The following is a 16,938-nucleotide window of genomic DNA, read 5'->3' as shown; positions in this document are numbered from 1 at the left end:
AAAACACCAATACAATATATTAATGCATATATATGGAATTTAGAAAGTTGCTAACAATGACCCTATATGCGAGACACCACTGGAGGCTTTTAAGCAAAGGAATGTCATGCATATATTACCTTTCTTGACGCTGTTGCATAATAGATTGTAGGTGAGCAAGCATCTCAGGGGAACCAGCAAGTAGGCTATTGCACATGTTTGGGCTAGGGATAACTTTCAAACAGATGATCTTGAGATCCCACTATCTTCAGAATAGTTACTAATAGTTACAGTTGACCCTTGATCAACTTGGGTTTCTGCTATGTGGTCCCCTTACATTTGGATTATTTTCAGTTATTATGTATTAATACTACAGTACTACATCATCTGCCATCAGTTGAATTCAGGGATGCAAAATCACAAATAAAGAGGGCTGAGTGTAAAGATAGGTGGATTTTTAACTATTCAGGGGCCAACTATATGTCTCTTAAAAGTTCTTTTGAAACCCAAGTGAAGAATTATTGGGCAATATTATTATTGCTCTTGCAGTAATAAAGCCAGTGACTGAAGAAGTAGTCAGTGTTGAGGTAATGCAGGTGGCACAGGCCAAGGGAAAGAAAGTAGATTTTCTCCAAGCGCAAAGTGACACCATGGAGGGTTTTAGGCATGGAGTGACATGCTTCAGAATTTTTAAAGGTGTGTAAAAAGTAAATTATACAATTGCAAAAGCAGAAGATAACAAATATGATAGAAGGCTGTTGTAAAAATCAGAGGAAATATGATGGAGGTATAGAGTAATGGCAATGCAAGATAGTGGGGAGTAGACAGATTCTCAGTGTTTAGGACTAGACTGGATGTGGGGCATATGAAACAGAAAGATGTCCCTGGTTTCTTGAATGAACAAGTAGATAGAGGTGTCAAGTAAATAGGGGACAGTGTTGGAGGCAAGATCAGTAGTTCAATTTTGGAGATATTAAATTTTAGACATTTGTGCCTAAATAAGATTTTTTTAAGTAGACAGCTAAATATATGGATTTGAAAGTAATATACATGTAAGTATTTATAAATTAAATGACGGAGAAGGTGATGGCACCCCACTCCAGTACTCTTGCCTGGAAAATCCCATGGACAGAGGGGCCTGGTAGGCTGCAGTCCATGGGGTCGCTAAGAGTCGGACATGACTGAGTGACTTCACTTTCACTTTTCACTTTCATGCATTGGAGAAGGAAATGGCAACCCACTCCAGTGTTCTTGCCTGGAGAATCCCAGGGACGGGGGAGCCTGGTGGGCTGCCGTTTATGGGATCTCACAGAGATGGACATGAGTGAAGCGACAGCAGCAGCAGCAGCAGCAGCAGCAGCAGCAGCAGCAGCGTATTATGAATATAATTGTTTTTTTCATTAAAACCAAATTATGAGAATTCTTCCATATCTATAATATAGAATTACTTCATTATTTTTTTAAAGTTGCATGATAGTATAGCTGTACTATAATTTAATCAAAATTTACATATGTGGTAATTATTATGTATATTATTACATAATTTTTCAAGTATTTCTATAGGATTTCAAGAAGTAGAATTTATCGATCAAAACATATACGCATTTTGAGTTCAGATAGAAACTGCTGCCCTTGAAAAGAACTGTACCGTTTAACCAGGTATTAGAGTGCCAATTTTCCTAACATTGGACTCATCAATTTATGTTATGCTTTACAGTCTGAAAGGGGAAAATGTAATCTCAGTGTTATTTTACTTTACTTTCTTGTTATCCATGATGTTGAGCATTTTTTCATGTTTATTAGCCATTCCATTTTTTGGTTTTCTGTAAAAAAGATATGAAATCATTCTAGAAATGAAAAAGCAAAGCAAAATAAAATTCAGATATTTAAGAGAAATAAAATGAGAAGTTAAAAAATGAAGGAAGAAAAGAGAGAATAAAGGTTAACAGGAAAGCATAAAGTAAAGAAGTAGAGGCGTAATTACCATTTGCTTTTTTGTTATAGTCTCATAAGGTGACTTATGAGAATTTTGAAGAGTGATTGGTTGGGGGAGGGTTAAATATTTTATGAAAATTGCGTTATGCTTTTGTGTATAAAAATATGTTAATAAAATACTAAAGGTAGGTTTTGGAAGGCATTTTAGAAATCAGTGTTGTTGTTATTGATTTTTAGTATTTATTTGTCTGGCTGCAGCAGGTCTTAGTTGCAGCATGTGGGATCTAGTTTCCTGACCAGGGAATGAACCTTGGCCCCCTGCATTGGGAGCGTGGAATCTTAGCCACTAAACCATCAGGGAAGTCCCTGGAAATCAATGTTTTAATGTCTGTTTTAGTTACCTAATAATATATATTATTACCTATATATTAAGAGACTTGAAAACACATCTGTAAATGCTCAAGAACTTTGATGGTTAAAATAGAGGATGATAATGAGGAGATCCATAAAGTATTTTTTTCCCTTGGAGTAGCCCAATGTACTTCGTAGAGCATCTGTTCTTTGCAGACTACTACTATAGTCAGAGCAAACCCAGTAAGAGGTCACCCACAGCCATGTGTATCCTGTTCTATTAATAAAGGAAATGTTGACTAGGACACTGGGGATTAGACACAACTACTTTTCTAAAATGTCATTGAATTGATCTTTATCTGTAAAGCCAACACAGACATACGAATATTTAAAATGAGCTCCTTGCCTCTCAGATTTCAGTAGGATAAAGCCTGGTGTTTCATTTCACACCCATGGAATAGTGGCTCTGAATGGCAAGAAGTCTTTAAAAATCATATTTGTTAAAGCTTTTATTTTCAAATACTACTCCAATTATTAGGGTTCTTGGAATATATATTTTAAATTACAAAGCAGTTTAACTTGTGTTTAACTAGACTCTGAGCATTATATTCTACAACTATCCCACCAAGCAGTCTGATACTATGCTCTCAGAGTTCCAAGTTCATGGTGGTTAGACCAAGTTGGCGTGTCCCCAGAGTACACTGGCCTTCTTTGGAGGCTATTTATGATCAAATCAGTTTTGTCATTTCAACAGCAGGAATGACAAGTTAAACATAGCCCAGCACTGTGGATTCTTTGTGATGATCCCTAACTTCAAGAGCAGTTGTTTTACACTGAATGTCCTAAGTGGTGGGTCTATTAGGAAAATTGAGTCCTTTAAGCCAAACAACTATTTTTATTATTTTTTAGTTTGTTTTACTCTTTTAGCTGTGTTGGGTCTTTGTTGCTGTGCATAGGCTTTCTCGAGCGGTGATGAGCAGGGGCTACTCTTTGTTGTGGTGTGCAGCTTCTCATTGTACTGGTTTCTCTTCTCTGCCTGGCTTGTGGAACACAGGCTCTAGGGTGCATGGGCTTCAAGAGCTGCAGTACGCAGGCTCAGTAGTTGTGGCACGGGCTTAGTTGTTCTGCAGCATATGGAATCTTCCTGTACAGGGATCAAGCCTGTGTCCCCTGTATTGACAGGTGGATTCTTATCCACTGTACCACCAGGGAAGTCCCAAATAACTATTGTTAAAATTGGGAAATTTGGCTACCACACATGTGCAGACTCTGTTCTAAAAATGTTTTGTGTACTAAATGATGGAATCATGAACTAAATAAGAGTCAGAAGTTGACTAATATTTACCAATACTAAAGACAATATGAAATGTCTGTTAATGCCTTGAAACTGAGGTTAACTTTTAATGATAATTTAAAGTTATTTACTACATTCTGCATGTACAGCTTATATTACTTGTGGACATGATATTACTCGGCCATATAATTTAGCTTCTAATTTCCTAATCATCTTAAGGGTGGAAGAGGAAGAAGTTATAGTACTGAAGTTTTCTTATAGTAGGTTAATTGCAAGTGTGATGAAATACGTGAATTACATGTAAAAAGTATATAGCAAGATAACATAAGACATTTGATAGCAGCAGCTTTTAAACTTTAATCCTAAATATCACAGCTGTGTTCTCATTATGCAGTCTGTACATCATGCTATCTCCTAACTTCAGTGGTCATATACAATAATAGACCTTTGGATTTAATATCTTTGACTTCACTCTTCATGCATAGTCCCAAAGTCGTGATGGGTACTAATTTGTCACTTTGCTGAAGCATGGCTTTGCATTTCTTTTAAACTGGGTAGGAGCAAATCACTGTGGTTAGAAAGTAAGCCCAGCCAATTACAGTGTGAGAGCTTCTCAGGGCAATTTAGTTGTTCCAATTTGATCATCACTATATGGTAATTCTTGTGAAGAGTAAAGATTTGCTGTCTTTGTGAAAAGTAGTCCAGAAGAAAAAAAAATGAAGAGCCAAGTGATGAGTATGATAAAAGTGAGAATGTAAAACCCTCTGAAAAGTGATGTTTATTTATTTCACCATGATTTAGGTGTATGAAGTGAGCTTATTATGCTCCACAGAGAAAGAGAAATGATTTATAAATCTATTCTGGGAATGCTGTAGCCAATATAAGAATTGCTCATCAAATAAGCATTTTTAGCAAAGTCGAAAAGGCCATTGACTTTTGGCATGATAAATATTCACCGTTTGGGGGAATAAATGGGTTCTTATCTATCAAGTACTTGAGACAGTATTTAGCACATAAAAACCATGCAAATATTATCTGCTGAGATCATGATGATTTTAATGATGATGTAATTCTGGATGAGACTGTGAGAGAAAACCAAAGACCTCTATAGGTATTTGCATACATCAGTTATCAAGGGTCTGCTGTGGTGTCTCCCAGTTAATAATAAGTATTCAAAAGTAAAATGCTTGATATGGTTTGATCAATTTATTCTCATCACTGCTTATTCCTTTAGAAGTTCTCATGAATCTCAAAAGCATAAATATCTCCATTACTTTTAAAATAATCTCAGTTAGAGTTTCTGGGGAAAAATGTGTACATCTGTGAGTGGTTTAATATGAACACATAAAAATTGAGAATTTGTTGTTGTTCAGTTGCTAAGTTGTGTCTGACTATTTGTGACCCCATGGAGTGCAGGACACTAGGCTCCCCTGTCCTTCACCATCTTCTGGAATTTGCTCAGATTCATGTCCATTGAGTCAGTGATGCTATCTAACCATCTCATCCTCTGTTGTCCCTTCAATCTTTCCTAGCACCAGGGTCTTTGCCAATGAATTGTCTCGTTGCATCAAGTGGCCAAAGAATTGAAGCTTCAGCATCAGTCATTCCAATGAATATTCAGGAGCTTATTTCTTTCAGGATTGACTGGTTCAATCACCTTGCAGTACAAATGACTCTCAAGAGTCTTCTCCAGCACCATAATTCAAAAGCATCAATTCTTCAGTGCTCAGCCTTCTTTATGATCCAACTCTCACATCCATGATCTCACATCTCACATACATGACTACTGGAAAAACCATAGCTTTGACTATACAGACCTTTGTTGGCAAAGTGATGTCTATGCTTTTTAATACCTTTTTTTCTTCACTTTAAATTTAGAATTTAAGCACCTTTAAAAGGAGCATTTTAAACATTTTAAAAATCGAGTTTAGATATTTCTCTAGGTTCTGTCTGAAAGACTTCCCCTTACTCTTGGATGCCTGGCAGATCCCTTTCCTGATCCTTAAGCCTGACCAAGTCCTGCTTCCTGCTGAAGCCTCCCAGGCTCCCCCAGGCTCATGGACTTCGTGCTGCCAGTGTACCACTCTCTGCCTTGCTGTGTTACATCCTGAATTCATAATTTGCATTTCTCATGCTAGATAGCAAGCCTGTTGACAAAGAAAGTAGGTCCTTACTAAATGTATGAATGAACCTCAAGTCATTTCACATGTAACAAAAGGAGATAAGAGAGACCTAATATTTCAAGCAAAGGACCTGGTAGGCTACAGTCCATGGGGTCGTAAAAGAGTTGGACATGACTTAGCAACTACGCAACAACAGCAATATTTCAAGCAATGCAGATGCCAGGCAGTGACCATATCAGAAAAACTGTAAGTTTCTCCCTATCCCCTGAAAAAAGATTTTAAATTTTCTTTAAAAAAAGAAATTAAATTATGTAAAAACAACTTTTATAAGAGAAGTCTTCATTCAGAAAAATCTAGAGAAGAGAAGAAATATAAAGGCTTTCATTTGTCCCTAAATGTTATATTGGCATCATTGGTGACATCGTTGAATTAGTGTGGTTAGTTTTTGTAAAAACAATTGAGTATCCACTGCATTTCAAGTACTCTGCTATTGTTTCTCAATGTTTCATCTTACTCAACCCTCACAGCAATCTTGTTCTGTATGTCCTTGTATTTTCCCAATTTTCAGATAAGGAAATTAAGGCTAAGAGAAGCAGTACATCCAAAGTCACAGGTAATGAGTGGCAGACTAAAATTTGAACCAGATGTTCTGACTCAATTGGAGTTTTCTACCCACCATTCTGTTCAAATTTTAATTCTTACTCACCTAGACGATTATCTGAGCACCGGAGATATTTTTCACGTTATGTCAAGATGTCTTAAGTTGTTAAGACCTACAAAGGTATGATGTATTTCCCGAGCCCTGACTCTCGCACTATCTGCACCATGGATTTATGGTTGATTTTGCCTGTCCAATCCTGTGTTCTCAGCATTAACACCTGGAATAGTAGGACCACTGAGAGGACCACGTCAAGACATCAGTGTGTCTGTAACTTTCACTGAGCATTCTCTGGCTAGGTGTGCTTTTACTGGGGGGAAATTTGCTTAGAGGGCCACAAATGAGTCAGGGTTTTCATTATGTTTAGACACCAACACTAATTCAGAGATGTCACCAACAATGCTAAAATAACACTAAAGGACAAGTGGAAACCATTTTTTTTCCTTCTCTTATCCAGATTTTTCTGAACTAAGACTTCTAAACTAAATCTTTTATTCTTTACTTCCAAGGAAAAGCACCAAGACTGTCATTGAGGTAAATGAATACATATGGGCGCTGATGGAGTGAGATTAAGAAAAAGGAAAGAGAGAAATGAGAACAGGTGTTGGAGAGACAAACTAAGAAAAGGCTTATATTTGCCCTGCTGTGCACTTGCCTACACCTGGGCCCTGGGTTCCTCTGACAGGTTTTATCTCCATGCACTTCTGTTTATAAAGAATTATTCTCCTGGACTAAGATTGTCTTCCATTTTCACTTGTTGTTTGCTGGATTCCTTTGGTTACACAGATGTTGTAATAGAAATAGGAAAACATATGTGCTGCCTCTTGATATAAAATTGTTTTTGTAAACAGTCCTTTAACTTGCCCATAAAATAACTGAGACATAAATCTTTGAGGAAAAAAACTTTGAAGAAGGAACAGAACATTAGCACTTAATCAAAGCCTCTCTTCCTTCTCCAATATCAACTCTTAATTGGGGATGGCCTGTACCTCTTTGTAAGGTTCTCTCTGCGTTACACCAGGTAGTTAAAATCATGGGATGCTGCTTTAGCAGGTGGACTGGGTAGATATGGTGAGTAATCACAAGATATAGTTTAAAACTCAATGGTAGAACAGAAAAATAAGATTTATATGTAAAAGTTTCAAGCTTGATTTCCATTACTTTGCTTTCAACTTTTCTATTTTTAATTTATGCAAACTAGTAACACCAATTTGGGTAAAACTGTATCAGATTTTTCCTTTTCAAATGTTACCTTTCTGTACAAATATCTCTTTAGAGTAAAATTAGGATTATATAAAATGGAAAAAAAAATAGCAGAGGTGGGGCCTTTATATTGACATGGTTCCAGTTGCTGCAGAAGACTATATGATCTTTGGGTACCACATCTATTACAATAGCTGAAACTCCATCCCCGCTACCCCCACCCCCATCCCAATCCCAGCCTCCTTTGTTGGGTTCTATAGGTACAGAGCAGCATCAAGATGATATATTTAACCTATAGCACTTTCCCACAAATGTGGATAAAGATAGTTAATGCAAGTGTCTAAAATTCTGTTCAGTAATTCAGCAGAATAAATTCTTGTTTTGGAGCAAAGAATACATGCAATGATTTTTGGAGCATTGACTAGCCTGGCAACTGGTTTGATCATCTCTTCCAGCGATCGGCTTTGAGCAATCTGAAAATCTGTACAGTCCTTTAAGCCTGATGGTTTACTTGAGTGTGGTGAGTGAGAAGTGATGTTGGGAGTTTGAGTAGCAATCGTAGAGACACATTCTTTAAAATAATTAGAAGTAAATGCAGAAACTTTGAGATGGTAGAGGTTTTAAATGGATCAGTATCTTTTTTAAATGTGATTGTCATACTTTGGTTGAAGAGATAAATGAATATTAAATGAATTAACTCTTCCCTTAAAGTGTGCCAGTAAAATCAAGGTAGATGAATGAGCACTTTTTTTTTTTTACCAAGAGAAATAGATTTCTTAGGCAAGTTATGGTGAGTGGTCTGAAAATCCTGGCTTTTTAATGCCAAAAAATAAGTTCCAGACTATTAGAGGTAATTTTTAGCCAAGGTTTTTGCATGAGTAGTTCTTGGAAGTGCTGCATGTAATCTGGCCAAGCTAGTGTAATGGCCAGTTCTTGGAATAAATAACAATGTGTCATCTCATAAGAGAGTCCTGCTGCAACAGATAATTCATACTGGTGATTTGACAACTAACCTCATTACTTTTCAGTAAGTTTTGGTCTGTATCATCTATCTTTCTAATCTGTAAATCATTCTCTGGTGTCTTCACTTTGGGAAGTGATAAAATGACTTGGCATTAGTCGCCACTGTAGGAAAAAAATGTTAAAAAACATTGATTGGTTGCAGGATTATGCCGTTTCTTTATTTTGGGAGATTGTGAGAGCTCCACTTTGGGTAGGGTGAGTTGTAAATATAGCACATATTACTGGAAGAAATGGCAAATTAAAAAAATACTTACCTTAGAATTACCCTTGGTGAGTAATACTATATTTATTATATTTCTGTGATTCTAAACCTCTATCTCTTGTTGCATCTGACATCAAGTTAGTATAGTTATTTCCTTTTTAAAAGGAGAACTAACATAAAATATATATGTTCTTTGTAAGATAATCCCCATTTTAGAAACATTAAAATATGGGGAAAATAGGAATTAAGGAAATAATGTTGGCTAAGGTTTGTTTGAGATTCTGGCACAGTGTTTTAGGAAACTAATTGTTGATAATCTTGGACAGTATGTAATTTTGTTGGCTCTCTGTTTTTGCCACTCAGTAAAACAAATTGTTGAAAGATTTTGCTAGAGGTTTCCTTCTTGATTTTGTACTGTGTTGGTAAATCTTTTCACAGGGACCTTCTTTTAGCAAGTCGTTTAATAAATACATGAATATGCATGCTGTTTTACATACATATAATATTTTAAGAATGGGGTATGATTTGAGCTAAGGGGAGAAAATTGAGATATTATATTGGGTTGGCCAAAAAGTTTGTTCGAGTTTTCTGGTGGCATCCCCAAATGAACTTTGTGGTCATCCCGTACTTCAAAACAAAATACTAAAACTAATATAGCAAATTTTTCATGAACATTTGAAAATACTGCAAAAAGCTTAGAAAAGTTGGCCAATGACTGTTCTCTATCATTAGTGAGACAACAGTGGGGACAGCTACACTTGGCAAATGTGATACTCTGTATATTATTCAGTTATTTAAATGTAAACATGTTTATCTGAACAGTTTACATTGTTTTTCATATACTGGTATTTTTTTTTTTAACTTAAATATCTTTGGAATAATTGGTGGGCTAAAGCCCAGAATACAGTATGATTTCCATTACTTATAAGTTGTTTTTTTTTTTTTTTTTTAGAAAATTACATTGTTAATTACTCAATAAGTGGATAATGGGCTTTATTTTTTAAGAAGAAAAAAGACAAAATATTCTAGGGATACAATGACTATATTTTATTTAGGCAAGGAACACACTGTCTGTGTTTTATGCTATAGTTCTTTTCATTTTGTGTGTAATGTGCTTTAATTTCACATGCACTGGTATGTCTAGCTTTGAAAAATCTTAAATTTGAATCACATCATATATATATACATGAACGGCATACAGTATATTGATTTATAGGGGAAAGTAAATTTCAAAATGTACATAAAGCAAATCTAATCCATAAGTGCAGTATTTAAAAACTAAAATGTATGATAACTAGGTAAGTGAATTCAATTCTTAACAGATGCTGCATTATGTTTCATAGTTTTTTTTAAGAAAACTTTTGTGTATTATTCTACTACCCAATCATGGCTATTTAATAAAATATAATGGATGGATATTGACATAATTCTTAGGGTATAAATATGAGAAACTGAACAAGATACCATGTTGGCTATAGATGGGAACTAAGAACCAAAAACAAGAGGTTAATTTTGAAGAGCTGTCTGAACTTCTTGTGGAAGTCAGTCAAAATGGGATTGAACCTGAAGACTTGCTTCTCTGACCTTTGCTGTCTCCAGAATTCTTTTTATTGTGGTGTGTGTGTGCGTCTGTGTGTGCATGCATGTGCGTGCATGCATGCATGTGCATGAGGTGCAGATGTATGAACGATGGCTACTTACATGAAATAATTGGGGAGGTAATATTCTGGAGGGCAGTATCCTTAGGGAATTTGGAAGTTCCACATACATGTGTCTCATGGAGTGCTGTCTCTGATCATATGGCTGGTTGAATCCAGAGCAGGGATTGGAAGGGATGGATATGGATCATAATTAATTTCTTGGTCTGGCCTCTGTCCTTATTCCTCTTTGTAAAACGAGAGCATAAAAAGGTGTTTTAAAATTAGGAAGCACTATAGTGTAATAGTTATGAGACTCAGCCACAGAATCAGCAAATTTGGTTTGAGCCCTGGCTCTGCCCATGCCAGGTTTCCACAGCAGGTGCCTCTGACTAATGAGCTATTTACTGGGCTCTGAAGGGAGGGAGGGAGCATGTGACCTCCCAGGGGCTCAGCAGCTGGTCCGTCTTCTGGAGGAACCCTCAGCAGGCTAATGGCTGCTCACGCCAGAGGCAAGAGGTGGTCAGAGAACGGGTGGAACAATTCTGGATCTTGTTTTTCTCAGAGGTGTTTACCTGATCATTAGCCATTTGGTGGCACAGAAAATGTTCAATCCATCCATCTTCCTGTCTAGTGGCTTTTTCAGTTACCCCATGAATTATACATTTTCACTGACTTAACACATAACTTTGGCCCAGGTGCCCTTAAATGCAGCACTAACATGAAATGCATGTGTTGGCTCTGCGGTCAGGTTTCAGGTTAGTAGATAAAACACTCTTGACATCTTTAATACCCTTTATAGGGTCTTGTATAAATAATAGTTGTCAGTTGATAGTTTTTTCTTCCAAGCATCGATGACATTTCAAAATAGAATTTGGTGGGTGGCTGCAGGTTGTTTTTGGAAAATAAGGACAAGCTATTTACTTGCTTTACCATCAAATGACTCTTTCATTATTTTGCCATTTAAAAATGTCTTAATGCCCCCTGGAACATGTGGCACCAATGAGCTAATCATAGTCAAAGAAAACATTGATTCTAAGAGTGGTTTGCAGCAATACTCTCTACTTGCATTATGCTTACAGAGGGAAAGATTATTAACACTTACGCTGGGTGGGTTCTCAGAATGCCTGGCCTTGGGTAGAGTGACACACAAAGCTAAGGAACATGTGGCCTGGGTGTTGGGACAGTGAGGGGAGGATAATGTTTTGTGGGGGGTATTTTCTTGGAAAATAACATACATTAAGAAAAGTACATTTCTTAACTGTACAGTTTGATGAATATTTACCAATTGCCTATGACCAGCTAACTAGGAGCAAGAAACCGATGTTCAGTTCAGTTCAGTCGCTCAGTCGTGTCTGACTCTTTGCAACCCCGTGAATCGCAGCACACCAGCCCTCCCTGTCCATCACCAACTCCTGGAGTTCACTCAAACTCATGTGCATCGAGTTGGTGATGCCATCCAGTCATCTCATCCTCTGTCGTCCCCTTCTCCTCCTGCCCCAGTCCCTCCCAGCATCAGGGTTTTTCCAATAAGTCAGCTCTTCACACGAGGTGGCCAAAGTATTGGAGTTTCAGCCTCAGCATCAGTCCTTCCAAAGAACACCCAGGACTGGTCTCCTTCAGAATGGACTGGTTGGATCTCCTTGCAGTCCAAGGGACTCGCGAGAGTCTTCTCCAACACCACAGTTCAAAAGCATCAATTCTTCAGCACTCAGCTTTCTTCACAGTCCAACTCTCACATCCATACATGACCACTGGAAAAACCATAGCCTTGACTAGATGGACCTTTGTTGGCAAAGTAATGTCTTTTCTTTTGAATATGCTATCTAGGTTGGTCATAACTTTCCTTCCAAGCAGTAAAGCGTATTTTAATTTCATGGCTGCAATTACCATCTGCAGTGATTTTCGAGCCCAAAAAAGTGAAGTCTGACACTGTTTCCGCTGTTTCCCCATCTATTTCCCATGAAGTGATGGGACCAAATGCCATGATCTTAGATTTTTGAATATTCAGCTTTAAGCCAACTTTTTCACTCTCCTCTTTCACTTTCATCAAGAGGCTTTTTAGTTCCTCTTCACTTTCTGCCATAAGGGTGGTGTCATCTGCATTTCCGAGGTGATTGATATTTCTCCTGGCAATCTTGATTCCAGCATGTGCTTCTTCCAGCCCAGCGTTTCTCATGACGTACTCTGCATATAAGTTAAATAAGCAGGGTGACAATATACAGCCTTGACGTACTCCTTTTCCTATTTGGAACCAGTCTGTTGTTCCATGTCCGGTTCTAACTGTTGCTTCCTGACCTGCATCCAGGTTTCTCAAGAAGCAGGTCAGGTGGTCTGGTATTCCCATCTCTTTCAGAATTTTCCACAGTTTATTGTGATCCACACAGTCAAAGGCTTTGGCATAGTCAATAAAGCAGAAATAGATGTTGTTTTGGAACTCTCTTGCTTTTTCCATGATCCAGCAGATGTTGGCAATTTGATCTCTGATTCCTCTGCCTTTTCTAAAACCAACTTGAACATCAGGAAGTTCACGGTTCACATATTGCTGAAGCCTGGCTTGGAGAATTTTGAGCATTCCTTTACTAGTGTGTGAGATGAGTGCAATTGTGCGGTAGTTTGAGCATTCTTTGGCATTGCCTTTCTTTGGGATTGGAATGAAAACTGCCCTTTCCAGTCCTGTGGCCACTGCTGAGTTTTCCAAATTTGCTGGCATATTGAGTGCAGCACTTTCATAGCATCATCTTTCAGGATTTGAAATAGCTCAACTGGAATTCCATCACCTCCACTAGCTTTGTTTGTAGTGATGCTTTCTAAGGCCCACTTGACTTCACATTCCAGGATGTCTGGCTCTAGATGTTACTAGACCATTAAAAACACCCTTGTAACTCCTTCCAATTAGTATTAACATATCCCGAAGAAACCATTGTCCTAACTTTTAACTTCCTAGTATTGCTGCTTTTGAACTTGATTTTGATGCAAAGAGCATGCTTGCTTTTGTATCTGGCTTATTTGTTCAGCATTGTATCTGTTAAAGTCGTTCATGTTGTTACATTCAATTGTGATCTGTTCATTATAACTAATGTCTAGTGTTGAATGAATAAACTACAGTTTACGTTGATGAGTATATGGTAGTGTCCAGTTTCTACTGATTATAAATAGTGGTGTTATGAATATTCTTATAAATGTCTTTTGGTGAACATGTGAACATTTCTGTAGGGTATATAATGATGAGGGTAAATTAACTAAGAATCATAGAAATGTTCAGCTTTAGTAGGTACTACCAATTTTTCATCATATGTATTACCATTTAAAAAATGCAAATAATCACTGCAGCTCTCTTGCTGCACCATGGTTTCTGAATTGTAGACCTAAATGGAAGGACTGTACCAAAATATTATGGACTAGCCTTTAACTCTAACGCAGACACGTTTGTACATAGACATATACTATATTCACTGCTGCTGCTGCTGCTAAGTCGCTTCAGTTGTGTCAGACTCTGTGCGACCCCATAGACGGCAGCCCACCAGGCTCCCCCTTCCCTGGGATTCTCCAGGCAAGAACACTGGAGTGGGTTGCCATTTCCTTCTCCAGTGCATGAAAGGAAAAGTGAAAGTGAAGTCGCTCAGTCGTGTCCAACTCTTAGTGACCCCCTGGACTGCAGCGTACCAGGCTCCTCTGTCCGTGGGATTTTCCAGGCAAGAGTACTGGAGTGGGGTGCCATTGCCTTCTCCAACTATATTCACTATATGCACTATATTTACTAGTATTGTTATATACAGTTTGTAATAGTTTTATCTGAATATTGCTTTTTATCTAACTGCCTTCAGTTTTCTTCTTACTTTTTACCATGTTTGTACCCTCAGCACCATCACTATATTGTAGATACTCCTATTAAGCTCATTTTACAGACAAGGTACAGAGAAATAGCTTTCCCAAAATTCTATAGTAGGAAGTAGGGAAGAATATGTACTCTTTCTTTACGTGTAACATCTTTAAAACAAGATCTTAAAAGTCTGACCAGGTATAATCCTGAAGACCAGACCTATATGCAGAGAAAGCTTATAAGCTCAGCAGAGCCATTAATAATTCTGTAGAAGACAAAGCATTTGGATAATTTACATTAAAACATCTGAGGTGAAATACTGTAAAGCAATTATATTTCAGTAAAAAATAATAACCTATTGAATGCTGAAAAAAAGATGAATGTTAGATGAACCTATTATGGTAATCATTTTACAGCATGTAAACCATACTGTCATGCTGTATGCCTTAAATTTATACAGTGGTATATGCCAGTTATTTCTCAATAAAACTGGAAAAACATTTAAAAATATCAGATGAAAAATTTCTACCATATAATATTTACCAATGCTAAATCTATACCAACCTCAGTGAGCGTAGTTGAGAGCCATGATTAAGAATACAGGCCCCGGAACTGGGCTGTCTCCATTTAAATCCCCAATAGCCCATCCAGAGAACCTAGTTCTCTGCAGAAAATGCATGAGACCTTGCACTTCCCTTGTGATGCTTTCTGCTGAGGTCTTGTACTGCAGTTACTTATTTTTTTCCTGTGTCTCTCTACCTGACCACAAACTCACTAAGGAACAGGTGCTACATCATAGTTATTTTTAATCCCTCAGGGTGCCTAGTACATATCTTAATGATAAACATCAGTAAGTAATTGTTTCAGGAGCAGTAAGATACTTAGCATTTTATGACATTTACTATTTAAACTGCATCTACTTTCCGAAGAACCGGAAACAACTTGCAAGGAAAAAAATGCAAAATATGGTATTTACATGTTTTATGGCAATTGAGATAAGCAGAGTACACCATTTAGGCAATGACTGACTTAAATTTCTTGTAGTTTAATGCAAAGTGGAACATATGTTGAGTAAAATGGTTCCTATTTTCTAGGAGAAAATAAATACGTATCTTGGAATTATTTATTTATATGTCTTCCTTCTTTCTAGATAGGGCAGCTTGTTGTGAATGGGGAATGTGTCTTATTTAAATTTGTATCCCCAGAGCCAGTCAGTCACAGTGTTTAACATGTGGGCAGATGAATGAATGAATGAAAAAAAACAAAAGAAAAAAAAGAGGAAAAAAGGAAGAGAGAAAAGACATTTCTGGGAATTTTCATAAGAATATTGGAATGACTGATGCATGTTCGCCATAACAATGTAAGACGATGTAGAGCACAGAGGTGCAGAGCCAGAGCTGGTCTGTTTGGGTATAAATCTTGACTTTTTTCTTGGAGCAAGTTACTTAACTTCTCTGGGCATGAATTGCTTCATCTATAAAGTCGGTTAATAATATTAATAACTGACTCTGAAGAATCGTGAAATAGTGCTTTTAAAGGTCTTGGCATATAAGCACTTGACAAACATCAGCAATTAATTCATTTGGCATATTTTTATCAGGGCTACACTGTTCCAGGCACTATTCTGTGTGCCGAAGCTACAGAATTTAGCAAAACAGGTTTTATGGAGCTTATATTCAAGTAGGGTATGGAGACAGAGAACAAATAGCCATACAAAATCAGAGGCTGGTGAGAGCAATGAAACAAAAAAGGATAAAAGCACAGAAGGAATCATGGTGGTGAGGTGGCCTCTAGGAGAAATGGAGTGTGGATGTCCGAGGGAAGAAACCTAGGTGGAGAAGCAGTGAGTGTAGGCCTTGTAGTGTGGAGTGTGCTGGATGTAACCAGGAACAGCAAGGGGTCCAGTGAGCCTGGAGCAGCAATGAGCAATAAGTGAGATGGAAGGAGGCTTGTAGAGATGGTTTGGGGCATAGGAGCAATGGAAGCTGATTTACAACTGTAGAGGATAACCTGGCTGCTATGTGAGATGAGATAGTATCAAGATGTCAGAGGAAACAAGGATAACAATCAGGAGGGTATTAAAATAGGCCAAACAAAAGTTGATGATGGCTTAGACTAGGGTGGTAGCAGTGGAGATGAGAAGAAGAGATTAGAATTGCAATACAGATAAATTTAGACTTGACTTGATTTGCTATTTGATTGGAAGAGGGTGAGCAAGAAAGAGAAGTAAAGGTAAACCCCACGATATTGGGGTCCAAGGAACAAGGGCAACTGGAGATGTCATTAACTAAGATGGAAAAGATGAGGAAGATTTCTTCTGGGTGCTGGGAGTGATCAAAGGGTCTGATTTGAGTATAATCTTTTATTCATTCACTGTTTTATCAATCTCTGACTGGGTACCAGAGCCAGACACTGTTCTAGACTCTTGGGGTAGATCACTGGGAAAAAAATGAAATAGAAAAAAAAAAAGAGCAAAACTCTCCTCTTTAGAAGTTTTCATTCAACTATGGGAAGATAATAATAAAATCATAAGTATTATAAATAATAAGTGAATTTGCCATTACCGATTCACTGCCCTGGTCAGCTCTGTCTGCTTCTAAAGGTGTTGATTTGAGTATAAGTGGAAAAGACACAACCTTTTCCATTGTGTCTGATGATACTTTCTTCCAATTTGCATTTTTCTCCTCATCCCTGTTCAGATGCAATAAAT

At 37.4% G+C, this 16,938-nt stretch overlaps 1 protein-coding gene across 5 annotated transcripts in view; it reads left to right on the top strand.

Annotated features, from left to right (window-relative positions):
* Window positions 1-16,938, top strand: part of SLC25A21 (solute carrier family 25 member 21) — a 526,466-nt gene that overhangs the window by 152,631 nt on the left and 356,897 nt on the right. The window contains exon 1 of one of the 5 annotated variants that reach the window (XM_070358763.1): window positions 8,531-8,570. The exons of 3 other annotated variants lie outside the window; for them this stretch is intronic. The gene's annotated coding sequence lies outside the window, so the exon portion shown is untranslated. Of the gene's footprint in view, window positions 1-8,530; window positions 8,571-8,754; window positions 8,837-16,938 lie in introns of those variants that run through there. One more of the 5 variants, XM_070358761.1, reaches the window with a different exon arrangement.

Source organism: Bos mutus, chromosome 21 (assembly GCF_027580195.1).
Source record: "Bos mutus isolate GX-2022 chromosome 21, NWIPB_WYAK_1.1, whole genome shotgun sequence".
Lineage (NCBI taxonomy): Eukaryota > Metazoa > Chordata > Mammalia > Artiodactyla > Bovidae > Bos > Bos mutus.
This window is presented reverse-complemented; position numbering and strand designations above follow the sequence as displayed.